Genomic DNA, 21372 nt, shown 5'->3' with positions numbered 1-21372 from the left:
GGCTGGGGGAGACTTGTAAAATGACAAAAGTATTTGCAGATAACCTACACACATTCTCCGTTTATTTTATTTTTTGGTACCAGGGATTGAACTCAGAGGCACTTAACCACTTTGCCACATCCTCAGCAACCCCTTTTTTTTTCTGTATTTTATTTAGAGACAGGACCTCACTAAGTTGTTGAGGCTGGCTTTGAACTTATGATCTTCCTGCTTCAGCCTCCTGAGCCACTGGGATTACAGGGGAACACTACACACCTAGCTCCTGTACACTTTAAATTATTTCTACATTCCTTATATTTCCTAATACAATGTAAATGCTATGTAAATAGTGGTTGTATTGTATTTTTAGGGAATAATGACAAAAAGAGTCTCTACATGTTTAAAGATGCAATTATTATTATTATTTGTTTTCCAGCATATCTTCAATCTGCAATTGAATATTTTTGATCTGAGATTGGGAACCCGCTGATACAGAGTATTGACTGTAATTTTCTCCTCTAATGTCAACTAAGGTTAGTGAGCTTTGTGCAGCCACAAGTTAAGGTGAGATACACCTTGACTACAGCCTCCGTCACTGCGAGGTTGACTCCCTTGTGTCGTGCGCCTCCTTTCGACATTTCTCAATGGGCCATTGCATATGTCATCTTCCAGGAGAAATCTGGAGTGTGGTTTCAGAAGTCCCAAGTGGTGTAGTTGATTTGCTGCTGACTAGTTGAGGGAGAGACTGGTGCAAACCATATGTCCGGCTTCAGAGGATGCTTGTGGGATGGGAATAGAATGGGGGAAAAAGTGAAGAAGAATGACGGATCTTGAGATGAATGGAGAGACGTGGAAATGAGGGCTAGGGAAAAGTGACAGAAGGACACAGTGCAAATAGCACTGAATGGAAAGTCAGAGGCCTAGGTCCTAGACCACTTTGTGCTGCTCACTAGCTATATAACCTTGGAAATGTCATTCTGTGCCTCAGTTTCTTTAGCTGTGCAGTGTGAGTGTTAGTGACTTGAGAGGCTGGAGACAGGAGGATCACAATTTTGAGGCCAGCCTCAGCAACCTTAGTGAGACACTTTCTTAATATTAGAAAATTAAAAAAGGTTCAGTATGTAGCTTAATGGTAGGAGAGTAGGGGACAAGGATTTAAAAATATTCTTTTTTTTTTTTTTTAGTTATTAGACTATTTGGTTCTAATCTAAAGTATCTAGGCATGAAACCTAACAATGAGCCAACCAACCAATTCAACCAGCCAAAGATCTTCTAGTGGAAAATAAAAACACGGTGCTAATTTTTCAGAGCAATGGAATGATATTGTTAGAATTTTACAAAGAGAATGTCACAGCCAGATCAAGGACAAAGATAATTTTTTCATCTACATGAAATACATTCATAAAAACTCTATTTGGACATCAGGAAAATGGAAGAGAAGCATTAAAATATTTAGGTTAGAATTAACTTGGGGGCTGTCTGATAAAATGAGAGATAGGGAGTGAAAGATCATCCAGAAAAGATTGTGGGAGAATGGAATTTGACAATTCTCGGTTATTATCCTCTCCTTTTAAAATGTGAACAACCAACATAACATAACGTTTTAGCATCTTGTTAAGACAGATAAAGAACATTATGGGATAGTAGTTACAACTGTTTGGTTCAGGATAGGATTTAGTGATTGTTTTCACTTGTATACGAGCTTTTAGAGATTTTTTTTTTTTTCAAGGAATACCTGTTATTGTTGGAGATTCAAAATTTAGACCACTGCTAGGTGCTGTGGTGCGTGCCTGTGATACCAGCAGCTTGGGAAGGTGAAGCAGGAGGATTGCAAGGTTGAGGCCAATCTCAGCAACTTAGTGAGATCCTGTCTCTTAAAAAAACAAAAGTGGGGGAGAAGCTGGGGATGTGGCTCAGTGGTGAGGTGCCTTTGGGTTCAATTCTCAGTGTAAAAAAAAAAATCATTGGGTGTAACTGTCAACTGCTACCTCATTGGTTGGGTTCTTCATGCTTCAGGTACCAAGTGAAGGAGAGATGCTAGAAACAACTGCCAACTGTAATGAAGAAGATTGTAGGGTGACACAGGTCTCTGAGATCCTTTCTGCCTCCAGTGAGACTGAAGTAATAGTCTTTCCTGAGTTCCAACTACTGTTGAAGTTGCCCATAAACTCAGAGATCGTACATGAAAGAATGAAAAACCTTAGCATCAAAAGGGCAAGAAAGGCTGGGCACGGTGATGCTCGACTGTAATCCCAGCAGCTGGGGAGGCTGAGGCAGGAGGATCATGAGTTCAAAGTCAACCTCAGCAAAAGCGAGGCACTAAGCAACTCAGTGAGCCCCTGTCTCTAAATAAAATACAAAACAGGGCTGGGGAGGTGGCTGAGGGGGGGTCAAGTGCCCCTGAGTTCAATCCCGGGTACCCCCCTCCCACTGCAAAAAAAAAAAAAAAAGGCAAGAAAATTTTAGACCAGTCATGGAAACCAAGAAAAGGTGGGGTCAGTGAATTGAAAGGATGTCTCTATGGCACATTTAAATGAAATAGACTCTTGAAAACTAAGTTCAGCATCTGTGAATATCTGGTGAACATGGGAAAACCTGTTAATAACATTGAAATCTCTGTTTAAGATGATGTTTAGGCAGAAGTGCACAGAAGCAGTCAATTTTCCTGTGCTTAGTTATGTTTTTCTCATCTCCACTCAAGCCTATTTCCTACTATGGTTTACATTTTTCATCTGATTAAATTCTCTTTGTGGTATATGAGCCATCATCCATACAGCCTCACAACACCGACAGCTAATGGAAAGAATTGTTATAGATACAGACAACTTTGGGCATTCTCCATTCTAGGGGTGAAACTTAATTTATTTAAAAATAACTTATTTCGACTGGTTTGAACTTGAGCTGACCTAGAACTGAATTAATTACATGTAATGAGGGTCCCATCTAAAGTGCCATTCTATAATACACTTTATGACCAAGGGGGCTATGTAAAAAAAGTACGGATAAGTGACAGCTATGAGGATTTCAGGTCTAATGGGCATAAACACAACTCGCTGTTCCGAAAAAATCACAGTGAAAACGTTTGTCTTAAACAAATTTCAGCCTGTTTTATTACTGCCATTATTATTAACAAGGATTTCCAAAATGGAATTGGGAAACTGAATCCCTGACATGAAGTGCCATTCCCTTGATTCCAGTTAGCGGCTTCTCTGTTTTTCTGTATGTAGAGTTTTCGGTTCATTGATTCTTGACTCAGAATACACATTGATCCTGATGGATTCCTGAGTGCTGTGTTCCCACTTTTTAAAAGCAATTGTGAAAGAGAAAACAGGGCATTTCCCAGACGTAAAACCGTTTCTCATTTCCAACTGAGTCAGTTAACCTTAGGATATTGTAAGAGTTCAATAAAAACTAATTTGGTTAAATTCTATCACTTCATCTGTCCTTATTCTGGAGTATACCTCTGATTGCATATGCAGGAACAAAGGCAAGACTGCTCGGGTCAGACACGTATCTTTCTTTCAATGTTTAAGTGCAGTGCTTAGTTTTTGTAGTTGAACAAATGCACTGTAGAATTTTAACAGCTGTTAGAATTTACTATGCCTGGGTGCACTTTAAACGGCTTGTCTGACATATTTTGCTTCTTATTTTTAAGTGGGCTTCATATTTCATGGAATCTTATCACTGGAGGAGACCTTGGAAAACTTCTGATCCAATGCCCATAGAGGTTAAGAGACATGCTCAAGTTCTCAAAGCTAACATGTGGCAAAACCAGGGCTGGAGCACCAATGTCCTAACTCTTGCTCCAGTGTTTTGGATTCCTTATTTCTGAATAGGATTTAGTAATATTCTTCATCTCTGTCCAGACTCCTAATTGAAAATTTTCTAGGAAACGCGTGTTATTATTGGAGAGTTAAAATTCAGATCATTTTATTTAGCTGTTGCTTTTTTCTTTCCATTATATTCACTTTCTAATATACATGAAAGTAGAGAGAATAGACAGACAAACTGAATCACCAGCTTCAGTGAGTTTTCAGTTTATAGTTCATCCTCTTTCATCTGTATCCCCAGCTCCCCTCTTCCCTCAGTTATTTTGAAGTGAACCCAGACATAGTTTTGATTTATAAATATTTCAGTGTGTGTCTCTAAGAGACACTTAAAAATAATCACAATACTATTAACCTGATAACCCAAATAAATTATCAGTAATTCTATAATGTTATTAAATACCCTATAGTCATTCTTTTTGATCTATTATGAATATTATATGGTCTTTTTATTTTCAAATATGTTTTCCCTTTCAAAGGAGAAACAGACTCTGTCAAAAATGGTGAGTGTTTTAGGTCAATGGAAAGAGAGAGATGCTGTTAAGGACTCTCAATATCACTATTAAAATGAAGCATGGCTTTATACTTGCTAAGGAACTTAATAGATAGTCACTTAATTTGGGAGTATTCTAATTCTTTCTACCTAAACTAGTAAATTTTAATATGATGTTTTCCTAAGACAGTGCAGTTATTTCTTATGTATCTCCTTGTTTAAGTATCATCATCTTAAAGAAACTTGTCACTCCAGTAAGGGACAAAGTCAAGGTTACTTTTGCTGGCTGGTCCTGAACCGATTATTCTTCGCTTGAGCAGGTGCACATGCCCTGTATTCCTGGAGTTCAGCTACCTGGTTTATACTTAGAAACATCTTCCACTCACTACGGGCTCTATCCCAGGGAAGCATTCTAGGGGACGTGAGTTGATTCCTTTGTGAGGCATGGTTGATAATGCATTTCCCATTTCTCCTACTTCTTTTCAATTTCTTTAGTGATAGAAGCCGAGAACTGGTTTTGAATGCACATCACATCCCATTAGTACTCTCAGATCGGCGTGAGATTTTGTCTTTGCGGAGTGAAGGGGCCCAAACAAGGGCTTTGTCACGTGTCTGCTTCATGAGAAAGTGAGGCATTTAGTCAAGCTGGCTAGAATCAGAGAGAAAATGTGTCTTCCTGAAGGAAAAGTTTAGGGGGAGTTGGAGTGAGAATCGGAAATGGGATTTTTTGGGGAGCCACAGTCATGAAAGAAAACATCCCCATGAATGAGCTGGTGGGGAAGGATCGGGCGCAGATGGCAGGGTACCCAGAGGAGGGCAGGATATTTTGTGTGCTCAGGGTGCTGCCTTTCTCATCAGGACCCTGAATGTGGGCAGTGAGGGGACAGTATGTTCCCACAGTCATTCATCATCTGCTGGCCTAGTCAGACTGAGTTCCAGGGCAGAGTCCACACCAGTGTCCTGCAGTAACTGGGGGTCACACACGCACCTTTGTGATGTGCTTGCAATGTTTTCTCCCACGGCCCCATCACATACCCCACCCCCACCCACCTTTCTCAGTTTGGAAAAAGTCCTCCTCCCTCACCTTTCAGAGTCTTGTTGTGTTTCACCTTTTCTCTCTGCCGTTGGCTTTGGCTGGTCCAAGAGGAAAAGTATTTCAGGAGGGGGGGTGGAAATGCCTTAAGTGGTTGATAAATCCTACCTGTAGTTGGAACAGCTGATTTGCAATTAGGAATAAAGACCCAGATGTCCAGAGGCCTGCATTTTTGTGGTCACCACTGCAGTCCGGGGCCTCCTTGCCATGCTGAGTTATGGTGATTCTAGCTCTGTGCAGGGAGACCAATGAGGATCCTGCATCTGAGGGCTCTGTGCTGGCCAGCTGCCTCACATCTGCTCTGTTAGTGGTGTTGAGGAAGGAAGAGGAAACGCCTCAGCTTCTGGAAGCTAAACAATGTGGACATTCAGCCTGATGGATGAGTCAAATTTCTGCATCTCCCTTGGCCGATGGACCATATATCCTAGAATCTCTTCTTTAACTATGTTGCTGCTTGGCCTGTGGAGTTGTAGGAACTCCTCCTTTAAAATGTTTGTGTTTTAAATTCATGGATTACAATTGGCTAGTACCAGATGCCTGAAACCAATAGAGAAATTTAACCCCCTTTCAACCATGTTTACACGGAAAAATGCTTTCAGAATTCTAGTGTCAACATGTCTCTTCTCAGCCCCTGTCATCTGAAACTGCTGGCTAGAGAGAAGGAACCGTTTCCTAGCTCCAGCCTATCTGTCACCAGAGATTAGGGCCCAAGTGACGGAGCGGGCACAGAGGATTCTGGAAGGGAATAGGAACAGGGTGGAGAGGCAGGGATCCTATAGGGTGTGAAGGCTATTTGGCTTGTGGTGGAGTTTCAGATGATTGTCAGGTGGTGTAGACAGATGCAAGGTAAGTAGAGTTGTTGTCTTAGACCTAAGACATACTTTGTAAATTGAATGTTTCTATCTGGGGGACTTTTCAATAACACAGATTTTGAGAATGTGATTGCATGCCTGTGAGTCCACTGGGGGCCCTGGGAGATCAAGAGAAGGGGAAAGAAAGCTAACATTTGTACTCACACGTGTAGCCCTTGGCTTTGGTAGGGCACTTCCCAGGTACAGAATGAAGAGAGAACCAGGCTAGAGTTAAGTAAGTATTATCAGGGTAAGATACATAGGAAAGGAGAATCAACAGCTGGGTTTTTTCCTTCTAACCATCTTTCTCTCAAATAACCAGTCACCCAGCCCTGCCCCAATCACTGACATCTCACAGTGAACACTGAACAAATGATCCTTAATATCTGCCCTCACCATCATCACCTCACATCTCCCCCAGCCACTACCTTCTACCAAAGGATCATGCTAAGTTCTTGAAGGGTATGTTCATATTGAGATTCTTTTCCATGGCCGATCAACTCAGGGCCTGCCCTGCACAAGAGTGTCCTAACCAAGAGGACACCATTTATATCAGGGACATCATGGATTGGTACAGTATAGTCATTGCCACGGTTGTTGGAGAGGTAAAGAAATGTGTCATTAGAAAGGCAACTTTCTTTTCTCCTAATTGTTACAAAGGTCTTGTATGAGCTAATGGAGGCCTTGAATCTACCCACCTTCCCCACTTGGTAATCAGGCATGTTCTACTAATGACTGATTGACGAACTAGTTGTTAGCAGGCACCCTGCTGAGCACTTTACATCCCCTGTTCACGTTTATTCTTTACACATTAGGGACAGTTATTTTTTCCCATTTGACCTTGGAGAGAATAATGGCTTAGCAGGGGTTTTGGACTTTGCCCAAGTTTTGCATCTAATGAGTGTTGGATCCAGGATGTACATCATGCTCCAAAGCTCATACCTCTGTTAACACTGTAGAATGGTAGCCAAATACCTGAGGCCTGTCTGAATCCTCCCATCCCATGGGAGAAAAATATGGTATTGGAGTTGTCCTTTTTTTTTTTTTTTGTAATTCTTCTGAGAACTTCATTTTACAAAGGATGAACATTCAAGGCTCTAAGCAAGAATCTCCTTAGCTTCTGCCCTCCCATGAGTACTAGTCCAGGTTGAGTATCTCCAACAGAAATGCTTAGGACCAAAGTATTTTGGATTTCAGAATTTGGGGGGTGGGGTGGGAGGTGCACAGCTACTTGACTATTTACACATGTCATGAGATATCTTAGGGATGGGACCCAAGTCTAACACAAAATTAATTTATACTTTACATACATATTATATGCATAGCACAAAGGTAACTTTATATAATATTTTAAATAATTTAAATAAATAATTAAATAATTAATTTAATTAAATAATTAAAGATTTTCACAGTGTGGAATTTTCTACTTCTGTCCTCATGTTGGCACTAAAAAGATTTTGGATTTTGGAGGATGTTGGATTTGGGATTTTTGGATTAGGATACTTACCCTGTAATAGTTCCCATTTATAGTATTTCCTCTTTCTTACGCATTGTTTTAAGCCGTTCACATGTAGTGTCTTATTGAGCTTTAGGGCTCAGCCTTGAGCCCTGTTGCTATCCCATTTTACAGGTGGGGCTATTGAGACCCAGGGATGCTCACATGGGTGCATTTTACTTGGGCAGGCAGGGCCCACTGTCTTCCTAACATGCCACCTGGATCCCTGGGTATGAACCATGCTTCCAATTCCCCCCTGGGCTTGAAGGAGCCTTTGAGAGGCCTGACTGCCAGCTTCCCAGGGCCTGCATGCGTTCTCTTGCCTGTTCCTCGCTAATCCCATGGCTACTTCTTATTCTGACTTGCTTATTTCTGGGCCCTGGGGCTTGGCAAGCAAAAGCAGGAGGTTCACATGGCTTCACTGGAATGAGGCAGACTCTTGCTCCTGTTAATGAGCATTAAACATCTGAGTTCTGTCCTTCCCCTCCCTCTCTCCCCGCTGCACTTTAGAAAGTGCCCAAACCACTCAAACCACACAGTCACGCTGGTGGCCATAAGCAGAGCTGATTTTCAGTTGGTCCTTGAGCTCACTGAGCTTTGTGTAAAGGAAGGGGGCAAATGGTCCCTTTTTCTGGACCTTAGAAAACAAGCTGGCTCCTTCCTGTGTAAGGGAGGAACAGGTTTACCAAAGAGAAAGATTTGCTTTTATAAACTATCAAAGAGGTACTTGATGTGTTGTTGGGCTCTGTCTTGCTTGGTCAATTTCTTTCTTTCTTAATGAATCTGGCTTTGCTTTAGGAGTTCGAAAGATTTGAAGAATTGTCTTCAACCACACTGTTGTGGTTTGAATGTGACTTTTTTTTATATATTTATTTTTTAGTTGGTGGACACAACATCTTTATTGGTATGTGGTGCTGAGGATCGAACCCGGGCGGCACACATGCCAGGCGAGCGCGCTACCACTTGAGCCACATCCCCAGCCCTGAGTGTGACTTTTATCCTCCACAATTGTTGAAGTCTTAAACCTAAATAGCTCAGAATAGCATCTTATCTGGACACAGGGTCCTTGCAGGTGTAATTAGTTAAGATCAAATCATGCTGGAGTAGGGTGGACCTTAATCCAATATGATTGTCATCTTTATAAAAGGGGAAATTTGGACACAAATATGCACATAGGGAGAATACCATGTGAAGACAAATATGATAAAGCAGAAGCCAAGGAAGATGAAAGATTACCAGCAACTTCTGGAAGCCAGGAGAGAGGCAGGGAACAGGCCTCAGAAGGAACCAACCCTACTGACCCTTGGATTTTGATCTCCATCTTACATTGTTGAAACCATTTGGTGGTTTTGGTTACAGCAGCCCTAGCAAACTAATACAAATACCTTAAATGAATAAACAATAAATACGAACACAGGGTTAACTAAATTTGATGGACTTGAGCCCTTTGCAAAGGTGGTCTTTCCTTTTTTCTAACATTGCAGCAACTTAGAGGACCTTCACTCTGACAGGATCCTGGCTGGGGACCTTCATTAGGAGCACCTGTCTCGCCCACCTGTCTCTTCTCCCTCCATGTCTCCTTTCCACTGGGCTGTTGGGCCTTTTCATAAACCCTAAATCCCAGAGACACTCTTCTTTCAGCTTCTAATTGCTCTATTTTCCCACCTCTTCCTTTAAATCTTTCCACTTTGATTAAAAAAAAAAGTGTGTGTGTATGTATGTATGTATGTTTGTATGTATATGTGTATGTATACATACACACACATATATACACACAATACACACACATATATATACACACACATACACACACACACACACACACACATATATAGATACATACATATCTATCTTCTTTTCATAGTCTGGAAGTGAAGTTACCACCCCCTCTCTCACAGAAGAAAATCCACCCTAATTTTAGATTTTGTCCCCTCCCTTAGTCCCAACAGTGCCTTTGCTCTCTGCCTGGCATTTGGATATCATTGTCTTAGGCCTCGCTGCCTTTGCCTGGCCTACTTCTGCCACGTGTCAGAGCTGAGCAAGCCAGGGAAGCGGGGGACTGGAGTAGGCTGAGGCCTGAGGTGACAGTAAGCACGGGTGGGAACCCTGAAGGGGAGGCAGACCAATGTGAGAGACACATACCAACACAACAAGAGTGGGACATCTGACCAAGAACCAGAGACAGGGGAGAAGTGAGATGTATGTAGGGGCAGGAAGCCAGATCAGACACCCTCTGGAAATTAGTCTGTAAGATTTTGGAATAAAACCGTGTCACCCCCACCCCTCAATCTCTGGGTTTGACCTGTCTCTCTCTTGTGGCTTTTGGGTTGTGCCTTATCTCATTTCTAGGATGTTTTCCCCTGCAGAGAGAGGTAGGGAACAGCCAGCTGTCGGGCTGGAAGGCTGTCTGGCTGGGAGGTGTGATCACATGGACACGCCCTCGTGAGCTGAGACTAGGTGTGGACTGCAGATTGCGTCCGGCTTGTGTTCTGAAACACGTGCACGTGAGCAAGGTTAGGGCTTGCCCCTTTCCTCTGCTGCCAGTGTCTGTGGCTTGGTGGACTGGAGGGAGCCCTTGGCCTCTTGGAAATCATGCTCCCTCATTCCCTGTGCAAACTGAGAGAGCAAGAGGGAAGAAATGTCTGGAAAATGCAGGTCATGCTGGACTTCATGTTCCCATGATCTTGTTACTGGCAGCATTTGCCATAGAGATTTTTGTCTTTGTTTTTTGGTAAATGGAGTCATGAGGCCAGTTTGGTATATGTCTTGCCAAAAATTAACCTCTTGCCGCAAATGTTTGAGTCTTCATCTTTCTACTCAGGGATGAGAGAAGAGAAGCTAGTTACCCTAACACACTAATACTTTACATTAAAAAGTCTCTGAAACTACTGGTAATTTTTCTTGTGTCACACTTAGAATTTGTTTCTCTTATAAAACAAAACAGATTATCTTGACTGGCTTCTTTTCACTTAAAGTAGGGTGACCTTAAGTTCTAGTTTGCCCAGGAGCATACTGGTTTAAATGTTTTGTTCTAGTGTAATCAATAGCATCCTTTGTACTAAACAAAACAAAACAAAAAAAATCCTAGTTGAATAAGTAACGTGGTAACTCTAATTAAAGTTCCAGCAAACTGTTGCTAGGTTTTCTGACCTCCTATGTTTGAAATAAAAATACCACGGTACCTTTAACATATCATGTGAATAATCATAGGAAGATTTAAGGTTAGTATTCATAAGCTTAATTACTTAAACTGCTAAATATTGAAACAGATTTTAAAAGTCCTTCAAATAGTCTTAGCAGAAGTTTTTAAATAATAACATCTCTATATTTTTCATTTTACATTGCCATTGAAAATGTTGTTAGTAATTATTGAAGGGTATCACACAAAAGTCCTATCATTGCTGGAGTTAAAGAAGATTTTTTTTGGTTCTTATTCTGGGACTAAAATCCAGGGCCTCACATATGGTAGGCTAGTGCTCTACCACTGAGCTACATTCCCAGCCCTAAAGAAGTTATTCTTAAATAAAGTCTGGAATTTAAATATTTGGAGCCTTAGTTTTTACAATTACTGTAATTTGATGAAACAGGAAATATTTGAGTTTTGCTTCTTTTTTGATATATGATTTTAATTGTTCAGTATAACATTTCCTTAAATTGCAGGAAGCCGCGTGTTGGAAAAAGGATCCAGCCTTTAAAATCCATCTGTGTTACAGTGTGGTTTTTCATTGGCTTGGGAAGCAGCTCTGTGGTGACCTGCAAACAGAACTGAGAAAAAGAAAACTTTCAAGATTGATTAGTCTGAAGGAGGCGTGTGGATTTAACTCTAAATCTCATGCACCATCTGTATAAATGCACATATATTCATAATAACTTATTAACAAGATAACCTAAAAATTGGGGATATTCTAGCAATAGAAAGACTGACATGAACTTCATTCAGACCACATAAACCACAGTGAACAAGGGAAGCTTTAAGTTTAGTTACTGCTCACATTAGGCATGATAGAAATATGGTGGATAGGGCAGAAAAAAAAATCCTGGTCTAGAAATCCTAAGACTGCAATTCTAGTTCTTTGACCTCGGTATGACTTTGGACAAGTTGCTTCTGTCTCAGAACCATGGGTTTTTCATTTTAAATTCTGAAAATAATCCCTGACTTCCCTGCTTTGCTTATAAGGCTCAATAAATTGCAAAGTCCTGTGTTAGGTTTTTGTCACTATAATAAATACCTGAGATAATCAACTTACAAATATAAAAGATTTATTTTGGCTCATAGTTTTGGAGCCAAAGGATCCATTGGTTCTGTTGCTTTGGGGCCTGAGCCGAGGTGTCACATCACAGTGAAAGTACATGGTAGAACAAAACCTGGTCACCTCATGGCCAGGAAGGTCACCAGAGGGCATAGGGGCATGCCCTCAATGACCTAAAGACCTCCCCACCTCTTCAAGTTTCCACCACCTCCCAATCCTGCCTCCCTGTTGTCTAAGGCTCCAACACATGGGCCTTTGGGGACATATAAGGTCCTAACCACAGAAAGTTCTAAGCAAACATATGGCAATATTTATTTTTCCCTGAGACACAAGAATTCTTACCAATTCGTGGCTATGCAGGATATTAGAGAAGATGAAGTAGACATAACATTTTTTCCTTTACTATCCTAAATCTACTTTATAAATCCATGGCATCTGATGCCCCTCTGCTAGGAACATAGCACCGAAGGGGGCCTAACACTAGCATATCATGGCACACATTTATCACGGCCCTGCTGGAGTTTTGAGATGAAACTCGATTCAATGCTTCCACTGCCAGGTGGGGTCTGCACAAGCTGTAGGCCTCTGTAGCCCAGAAATGTTGCAGCTCTTAATGGCAGGCCATGCCCCAGACCCCGGCAGCTCACCATCAATTTCTTCTTCTTGTCTCATGAATTTGAAGAATGAAATCCACAGACCAGGATGAGTGAGTGTAAGAGTAGGATCTATTGAAGAATAGACACAGGACCAGAACTCTTGAAGTGCAAGAGACACCATAGCAGGTTTTCTTCCGTGCAGTGTGCTAGTCTGGGGGTTTATGAGCACCTGGGTCACTGCTGTTGGTTTAACCTTAATTCCAATTAGGGTTTGTAAACATGCTATTAGTCCAAATTTATGCTAATTAGAATTTGGAAATGTACTAACACGATTGGTCAACTCCCCAGTCCTGACTTCTAGTCAGGTGTCGCACTTCTGTTCTTTCTCAGCAGATCAGGAATGGGAGGTGAAGGTTGTCTAGTGGTCTATGCTTGCAGGTTCTGGGCTGCTGCACTGCAAGTAGCAGGCTTCTGCAGCAGGTGTGTTTTACCATGTGTAGGTCTGGCCACAGAAGGATGACAGGCCATAGCACCTTGGCTTGCAGCACCTCAGGACCGCTAGGCCTGCATGGTGGGATCCATGCATGTCCCAGGCTGTGCTTGCTGCCCCCCAGCCACTCCAACCCACCTAGGCAGCCATTCCACCTCTCCACTGCTCTGCTGCCTCTTCTCTGCAAGGCCTAGTAGGCCAGCAGCCGGGCTTTGCAGTCAGGGAGCCATGTCACTATTTTTTGAAATGCACCAGGCATAAAATGATTAAATATGTGACATCTTTCCTGACCATCCCATTTTGAACCACAAATGGCATTATTTTCAGTCTTAGGAAGTGGTATTGCTTTCTTCCATCACACATATTACCATTGCATATACTCTATACAATTTACTAAGTAATGGCTTTAATGATCTCCTCCCATTAGAGTGGACTCCTTCATGACGGAAGATTTTGTTCTTGTGGTTGTTATAGAGTTTTGCTTTTAAATTTTTGTTTTCCAGTACTTATAACCATAGCAGGTGCCCTGTGAACATTAGATCAATAAACTAAACAGCCTTTGTTCTTGAGAAGATCATGAGCCAGGAGGAGGGCAGGCAGATATTTTTCTATGGCATTATCTTGTACACAGAGATAATAGGAAGAGCATCTATTGTTGTATAAGCAAATCAAGGACTTTTAATTGCAGGGAAATAGGAGTACAAAGAAAGGAAGATGGAAAAATCTTTGGAGAACTGACCTTATTTTATGTCTTGGAGGATGAATGAGGGTTTTTGAGGAGACCCAGGAGGCACTAAGCATCCCATGTAAACAGGGCAGCTTCCAAGAAGGCTTGAGATGGGAAATGATAACTGTTGAGGGATGGACATTGCTCGGTGCTTTTATACATTGCAGCAAGTGCCCAAGATGATTCTTTGGGGCATCGGGGGAAGATATGAGAACTTTATTTGTAGTGATTTTTAAAAAAAAAAAATAAAACTAGAAAATAAATGGAAGCCTTAAAAATTGATACCAGAATGGATGCTGGGTGGGTCAGTTTTGTGGCGGCATGTTCCACAGGGGAGTCTGGCAGTATCACTAGGTGGAGGCGATTTCTGTGTGGTCCAAATTCTGTGGTTTACTTTAGCATATTGCTTCGTAATGCACTTTATCTGCTCATTAAATGGGATTTGCAGCTCCCATAATTTTCATGATTTTTGTAATGAGTAGGAGAATAACCATGAAAAAATACTTTCTACCACACAAAAGTCCACTAATGTGGCAAAGTACGTTAAGACCCTGTTCAAATGAGATACACATCATTTACAAGGATGACAGCTACATTTTTGTGTACTTGCTGCAGTCTGGCTGGGCACAAATCACAAGCCGCTACAAAGCACTTGTATCTTCAAACAGGAAACTTTATTGCCCGAACTCCACTAGCACTCCACGCACTCCCCGGGAACTCTCCACCCACGCGGCTCCTCACACACCAACCGGAACTCTCCAGCAACACCTCACACACCAACCGGAACTCTCCCCGGGAACTCTCTGGGAACACCACCTGGTTGTGCTTGAGCACTCACTCTCGGAACCCTGCGAGAACTTGATGGGAACTCCAAAGTAGCGGGCGCCCGCCTGAGGCAGCAAGAGCCATCCTATTACTGGACAGTAAAAGTCTAATATACAATTGAATCAATCCAACATCATCTTAATGGCTCGCCTCTCAACCATTACTTCTGGCAAAATGCCAGGGGCCATTCCAACTGGCTGTGGCTCTCAGCATGTACTGTTTTGAGTACAAACAAGTTGGTACTGTCATGATCATCTGAGGAACCCAGCTTTGTGATGTTAGGTAGAGTTTGGGGGTCAATAGAAGGAGTGGTGTGAAGAAGTTCATGAAGATGTCATGGTGAAGGTCCTGCTCTACCTCCTGAAGTTTGACAGTAGAAGCAAAAGTTAACCACTTGTTATTTACACACTGTAAGCCTGAGATGCACAGGGAAAATTTAAAAATGTACTCAATGGATTGTTAAAATTGTCAGCCATGTAAATCAGGCAACTTAATTTCTACTCCCCCGCCCCCAACTTGTCAAGTTTGGTGACTCCAATCAAGTATTGTTTCATTCAGAGGCTTATTGAATTTCATGAGAAGAAACCTGGTATTTGTCTACTTGGGGTTTAGATAGACATGGGGTTTGTTGTCTGGGTGAGAGGCCCTCCTTGCTTCTGACTTTATTAATGATCATATTTTGGTGCGATCTTTGTCTGTTTGAAGGCTGATGAGTATAACTTTAGATTTGAAATATAGTGGAAGCACATGCTAATTTGTAAAGACAGTGCTTTTGATGGAGACAGTTTGAAAGGCTGGTTGCAAAATTCAACTTATGGGCCACACACTGAGAACATAGTGGACTGGCTTCTTTCAGTTAGGTGAACAGCCAGATTATGGATTCTTCCTATTTTACTTATTTTAGCTATTTTGATGAGAGGCATGAAAGCTTGATAAAAGAGCCTTTTGGATGTTTTCTGAAAGAGGAGGCATAGATTTTATTAAATACCAGCATATGCAGAATAAATACAGATTCTGCTGCTCACATCTGGTAGCAAGGTTTATTGAGCAGAAGTAAGTGGCTTCATTGTGCCCAGCCTTGTCAGAGAAGATGCTTCCGTGTTTCCCAGTATCCCCAACGGTGTTCACACGTGACTTCTCCCTGAGACTTCTCCATGCTAGTCAATATAAAAACTGAAACATATAGCCTGATCTTGGCCTTAAACTGTTAATGAACCCAGTGACTGATTCTGAAGTTCCATTCTTTTAATTGAAATGCTTGTTTTGAAGGAAGCATTTTAACAAATAAATTAGGTATATGATCACATGTAGTTTATCATATATTGCAATTTTTAATATTTTCATTTTGTAGCATGGTCTGATTTCATTGAAATTTGTGTTACTTTTTGTGTTGTCTTTGGTAAGCAGAGCTGGTTTTCTGTTTAGGGGCTCCCTCTTCTAGCCCAGGCCTTTAGGACATAGGACATAGGAAGGCGACAGAAACACACAGTATGGTGACAGATTGAGTGGAGTGATGGGCCTGGGCTGCATGGAGCAAGAGCATTAAGGGACAGGAGCACTAGGGATGGTTCCTAGGTTCTTGTCTGGGAAGACTGGATGGTGGGAACGTACTAACCACCACGTCTGGAAACGTGTGCCAAGACCCAGAGGCTGGAAGAGTGACGGGAAGGTGATGAATTCAGTGTAATGAGCAGATTGAGCTTGATGGTTCATGGAGTATTCAGAGAAGACACACAATTGACAGAAGGAAATAAAGACTTGGGGATCCAGGGGAAAGGTCTGGGATGGTGAGGAATATTTGGAAATCATCCACTAACAGAGGTTAAAACAAAGCAGTGGATGTTGTCAAACTCAGTGGATAGCAGATGGGAAGAAAGGGTGATTGGAGGTGAATCTGAGAACACCTGTACTAAATGTGCAGAGGTGTAATCAAAAATAGGAGGGCTAAGTGGAGTTTTAAGAGGAGAGAGTGGAGGTGATCATCAAGCAAGAAACCAAAAGAGGACCCAAGTTCTGAATGGATTTGGCAATGGTCAGATTCTCAGTTCTGTTATAAGAGGAAAAATGTTAGTATATATAATTAGAAATTACTTAACACTGAGAAGTACTGTGAGGACAAGGGCCATAGTAGGTAGCATGAATGAGAAGTATTAGAGAGTTCAGGAAAAAGGAGATCAAAATTAAGAAAGACTTCCAAGTTTCTATGTGTGGGGTCACCTGTCCATCAAGACTGGCGACCTCTATGACCTGTGTCCTCCCCCACCCTGCCCCTGCTCAGCAGGCTCGAACGTGGCCGTGCTTCCTGTCCACTCTTCTCCATTCTGTGGCTGGAATTCAAATCCAGACTCGCCTCATTTGTTGTACCACTTTGTTTTCTGTATTATTTTCCACCCTGTGGCTTGGTAACTTTTTTTTAAAACAGCTCTATGGAGGCACAAATTTCATGACAGTTATCATAAAACTCATCCTTTTTGAAGTGTACAGTTTGATGTGTTTTAATAGGCATCCGTCATCAAAATTCAGTTTTACAGCATCTGCTCCAACCCCAGAGTTCCTTTGTGCCTGTATGCAGCCAGTTCTCGCTGGATTAAAAATTTAACGGCATGTCCAATTATGTCCCTCCTGTGCCTAGTAGTCAGTGTGCCCTCTTTCCTTTTGCATAATGCTCTGGTGAAGGCCTCAATGTGAGAAACAATAATATTATAAAATAAGTGCCTCCTGAGACTTTAGAAGCCATAAAGAGATGATGGGCTGGTTTTGCTATGCAGAACAAAGCAAGCAATTCCTTTCTTCCATGCCTGTGGCGAGCTCCAGGTGGGAGCAGAGGTGGGCACAGCCTACTTAGCATAGGGTGCCCCAAAGTGATGAGACCCTCAGGGGCTGGAGAAAGCCTCACGTGGGGGTGTGCAGGTGTCCCCGATTGGCTTGCATCCTTTCACTGTTCCTCATCCTTTTTTCCCTCTTGCTATCCTTATTCCAGAAAAGCCGCATTTGAATTTTACAAGGTGTCCTAGATACTGTCCCACACACCACACCCCTGTGCTCTGCTGTTTTCCATGCCAAGCCCCGGTGTAGGGAAATCTGGGTCATCACTGAAGCATGTGGTGAGGGGACCTCCTTGCCCTATGCAGAAGGGAGCAGGGGACTGTCCTGCACCCAGCATAGTTGTACATCTTCAGCCCTGGAAAGGGTAAGGCCTGGATCAGAAGTTAAGCTTTGGGTACATGGGTGATTCCAGGCTGTGCAGACAACTGCTTCCTTTTCTTGAGGTCACAGGTCACAGCAGGTCACAGGTCACAGGACAAGACACCCTTACAGTTATCTTTATGCATCTGGAAATGTTATAAGGTTCAGATTGGACCAGCAAAAGTACAAATGGTCCCATTTACAAATTGGCAGTTAGGGGATGATCAAATGTGAAGTGACGTTTGAGCCAGGTCTTTAAAATAAATATAATAATGAAGATTTGGCTTTAATTCAGCTTTAACAATTATTGGTTTATTAAATAAGAGGAGGATGCATTTGAAAATGCAACATTTGCTAATGTATTTAATATCAAATTTAAAGAGCAATAATGTCGGTGTCTATAAAGTTTTTTTTTTTTTTTTAAATGCTTAAAACATTTTTCTATGGGTCTTTTAAAAACTCATTTTCCAGTAACATTTGGGTGGAACCTGACCATGTCAGTGTGCCTTTGAGCTTCTCTTTTGTATTTATGATCTGATATTAGGCTTTGTTTTTAAATATAATAAAAGAAGGAACGTGCGCCCCCCCCCCCCCCCCCCCCCCGTGTGTGTGCAAGTAAGGCTCAAAGAACGATTCAAAAACTCATCCTCTGTACCATGCTCATACAAAGCCACTTCTTGACTGTGACCTTGTTGTTTGAACTCTATTCTTATTAAGTGCATTTGCATCATTGTGTGACAATCAGCCCCATCCATCTCCAGAACTTTTTCTTCTTCCCAAACCGATGCTCTGTAACCATTATCCCTGTCTCTGGCACCTGGTGGGCCTCTTTCTCCTTTGCTTCTCTGAATTTGGCTACTCTGGGATCCTCCTCTAAGTGAACTCATACATTTGTCCATTTGGGACCAGTTTATTTCACTTAGCAGAATGGCTTGAAGGTTCCTCCGTGTTATAGCATATGTCAGAATTTCCTTCCTTTTGAAGGCTGAATATCGTTCCATTTTATACCACTGTGTGTGTGAGTATGTGTGTGTGTGTGTGAGTGTGTGTGTGTGTGTGTGTGTGGGAGCTGGGGATGGAACCCAGGGCCTCGTACATACTAGGCAAGCACTCTACCACTGAGCTACGTCTCCAGCCCTGTACCACTTTTTCTTGATCCATTTATCCATCAATGGACACTTGGGTAGTTTTCACTTTTCTAGATTCTCTTCTTGATCCCTACTGAATGCCATGGCTCCAGAGCACACTCCTGCTGGCTTGCATTTTATTTTCTTCTTTCTTGTTCTAAGCTAAGTTTATGGAGGCCGTGTCTTTAAGCTCTCTGACTTAGCAGCAACCTGGTGTTAGTGGCAGCATCCCTGCACATCACTGGGACCTAGCCTGTTCAGTTACATGATATGAACGCGGTTCATGAGTAACCCGAAGGATCTAGAAAAGATTCAGAGTTTTAAAATGCTCCTTTTCCTCTTAGAGCTTGATTAGCATTTGAGGGGCTAGGTTTCCAATATACACCAACATTCAAACGCTCAGAGAGGTCTGGCAGGCCTGTTTTAAATAAAATATTTTCCAAACTTACTTGACAATAAGCTCTCTTTTCAAATCACAGCTGTGAACAAGTCTTGGACAAGCATTCCCTGCAGCACAGCTTTGAGAGATGCAGAACTAAATGCACACATGGGGGTCCACAGGAGGAGAGAGCATCTTTTGGGAACGACCATAAAGTGCTAGAGCTTTCTGATGAAGTTCTAACTAGGAGTTGCCAAAAACATCTTTCAAATGTGCCCCAGGGACAAAGCCTTGGTCGCTAACTTACTGCCATAGGAGGGCATATGTAGGTGAACATGAATATACGGGTGTAGATATTCATCTTGTAAGAAATCCCCCCCCCTCAGTTTTCCATCTTACAAGCCTCTGAAAGCCTCAGTCCTTCAGGGACTGACTCTTTTTCTGATGTCCTCTGTTTCATAACCTGGGCCACACAACCACCTTACACCAAGGTGTGTATGTGTATTTTTTTTTTTTAACTTGTTACTCAGTGTATTTATAAAATTAAACTGCTAGTATTTTTTTTTTGTAATTCATGTTCCAGAAAGAAGCAGAAAGATAAATTACTATCAGATTTAGGACTCTGATTTTTATTCAAGAAATATTTGAATCACAAAGTTCCATGCTTATGTAAATGCATACACACTTATTCCTCTTCGCATGCTGAAGTCATGTTACTACATCAAAGCCATGCTTTGCCAGAGAAGAGGCCAGGGGCAGTTTGGTTTCAGTTTCAATGGAATGTACATGAAAATTCCAATTTGATGAATTTAATGCACTAATGGAAGTTGCTAATATTGTATCCATGACCTTCCTTGTATCTATGATGCTATGTGTTTGGAAGATTCTGGACTGAGATTGATCTTCTCTGGGCTACATGTTCAGGATCAGTTCTGTTATTTCTTACATTTAAATGCTTACATTTATTTATTTATTTATTACTCAAATCAACCTTAAAAAATTACTTCAGTAGTTCAGTTTCTCTCTGATTTATTTTATCCTACAGTTTGTAGTCAGTGTGGACTTTTAATTGTTGGAGGTGGGGAATTCTATATACAGCAAAGGTTGTTTACAGATACTTAGACCATTAATTAATGTTCAGAATACAAATGGTTCAAATTCAAATATCAAGCTTTGCTTTACTTGCTAGCTTTCTGTTACTATAAGAAAATACCTGAGATATTAACTTAAAAAGAACAAAAGGGTTTTTTTTTGGGGGGGGCTCACAGTTTTAGAGGTTTCTAAAATCTGCTTATTTTTAAAATAAGAAAAATAGAAACCATAACTCTTAGAGTTGTGACTTTGAAAAGCATTTGATCAACTCAAATTGAAGATTAAATTCCCTTTACTCAACCATTAGTTTTATTTAGAAACACAATGAAATAATTCCCTTGAATACTTAATTACATCTGTACATTTGATGTATTTTTTTTTAGAGTGGGGGGAGAGAGAGAGAGAGAGAGAATTTTTCTAATATTTATTTTTTAGTTTTTGGTGGACACAACATTTTTTTTTTAAAGAGAGAGAGAGAGAAAATTTTATTTTTAATATTTATTTTTTAGTTCTCGGCGGACACAACATCTTTGTTGGTATGTGGTGCTGAGGATCGAGCGCGCTACCAGTTGAGCCATATCCCCAGCCCTGATGTATTTAATTTTTTAAAAGTTGTTATTTTTATCAAGGTAAATACACACAATAAACTTATAATTTTAACTATTTTAAGGATATAGTTTAGCAAAATGAAATAAATCCAGAACATCAGCATCTGTCACCACCGTCCATCTTCATAGTTGTTTCATCTTGTAAGATTAATACTTTCTACTCCGTGAGTCCCCACTAGCCCCTCCCCCAGTCCTAACAAACATCATTCTCCTCCGAGTCTCATAATTTTGACTATTCTGAGTCTTCATATATGTGGAATCATACACTATTAGTTTTTTTTAATATATACTTGGAGACATTTAACCACTGAGCCATCTCTCTAGCCCTTTTTATTTTTATTTTTAAAATTTATT

General features: G+C 41.3%; 1 protein-coding gene across 8 annotated transcripts in view; it reads left to right on the top strand.

The window, feature by feature from the left end:
- Positions 1-21372, top strand: part of STOX2 (storkhead box 2) — a 227520-nt gene that overhangs the window by 90161 nt on the left and 115987 nt on the right. For 3 of the 8 annotated variants that reach the window (XM_081268918.1, XM_081268917.1, XM_081268915.1), the window contains exon 2: positions 416-512. The exons of the other annotated variants lie outside the window; for them this stretch is intronic. The gene's annotated coding sequence lies outside the window, so the exon portion shown is untranslated. The remainder of the gene's footprint in view (positions 1-415; positions 513-21372) is intronic. 8 annotated transcript variants of the gene reach the window in all.

This window comes from Spermophilus citellus (genome assembly GCF_964194105.1).
Source record: "Spermophilus citellus genome assembly, chromosome: 16".
Classification (NCBI taxonomy): Eukaryota; Metazoa; Chordata; class Mammalia; order Rodentia; family Sciuridae; genus Spermophilus; species Spermophilus citellus.
The sequence above is the reverse complement of the archived record's forward strand: the minus strand, read 5'-3'. Positions and strand labels throughout refer to the sequence as shown.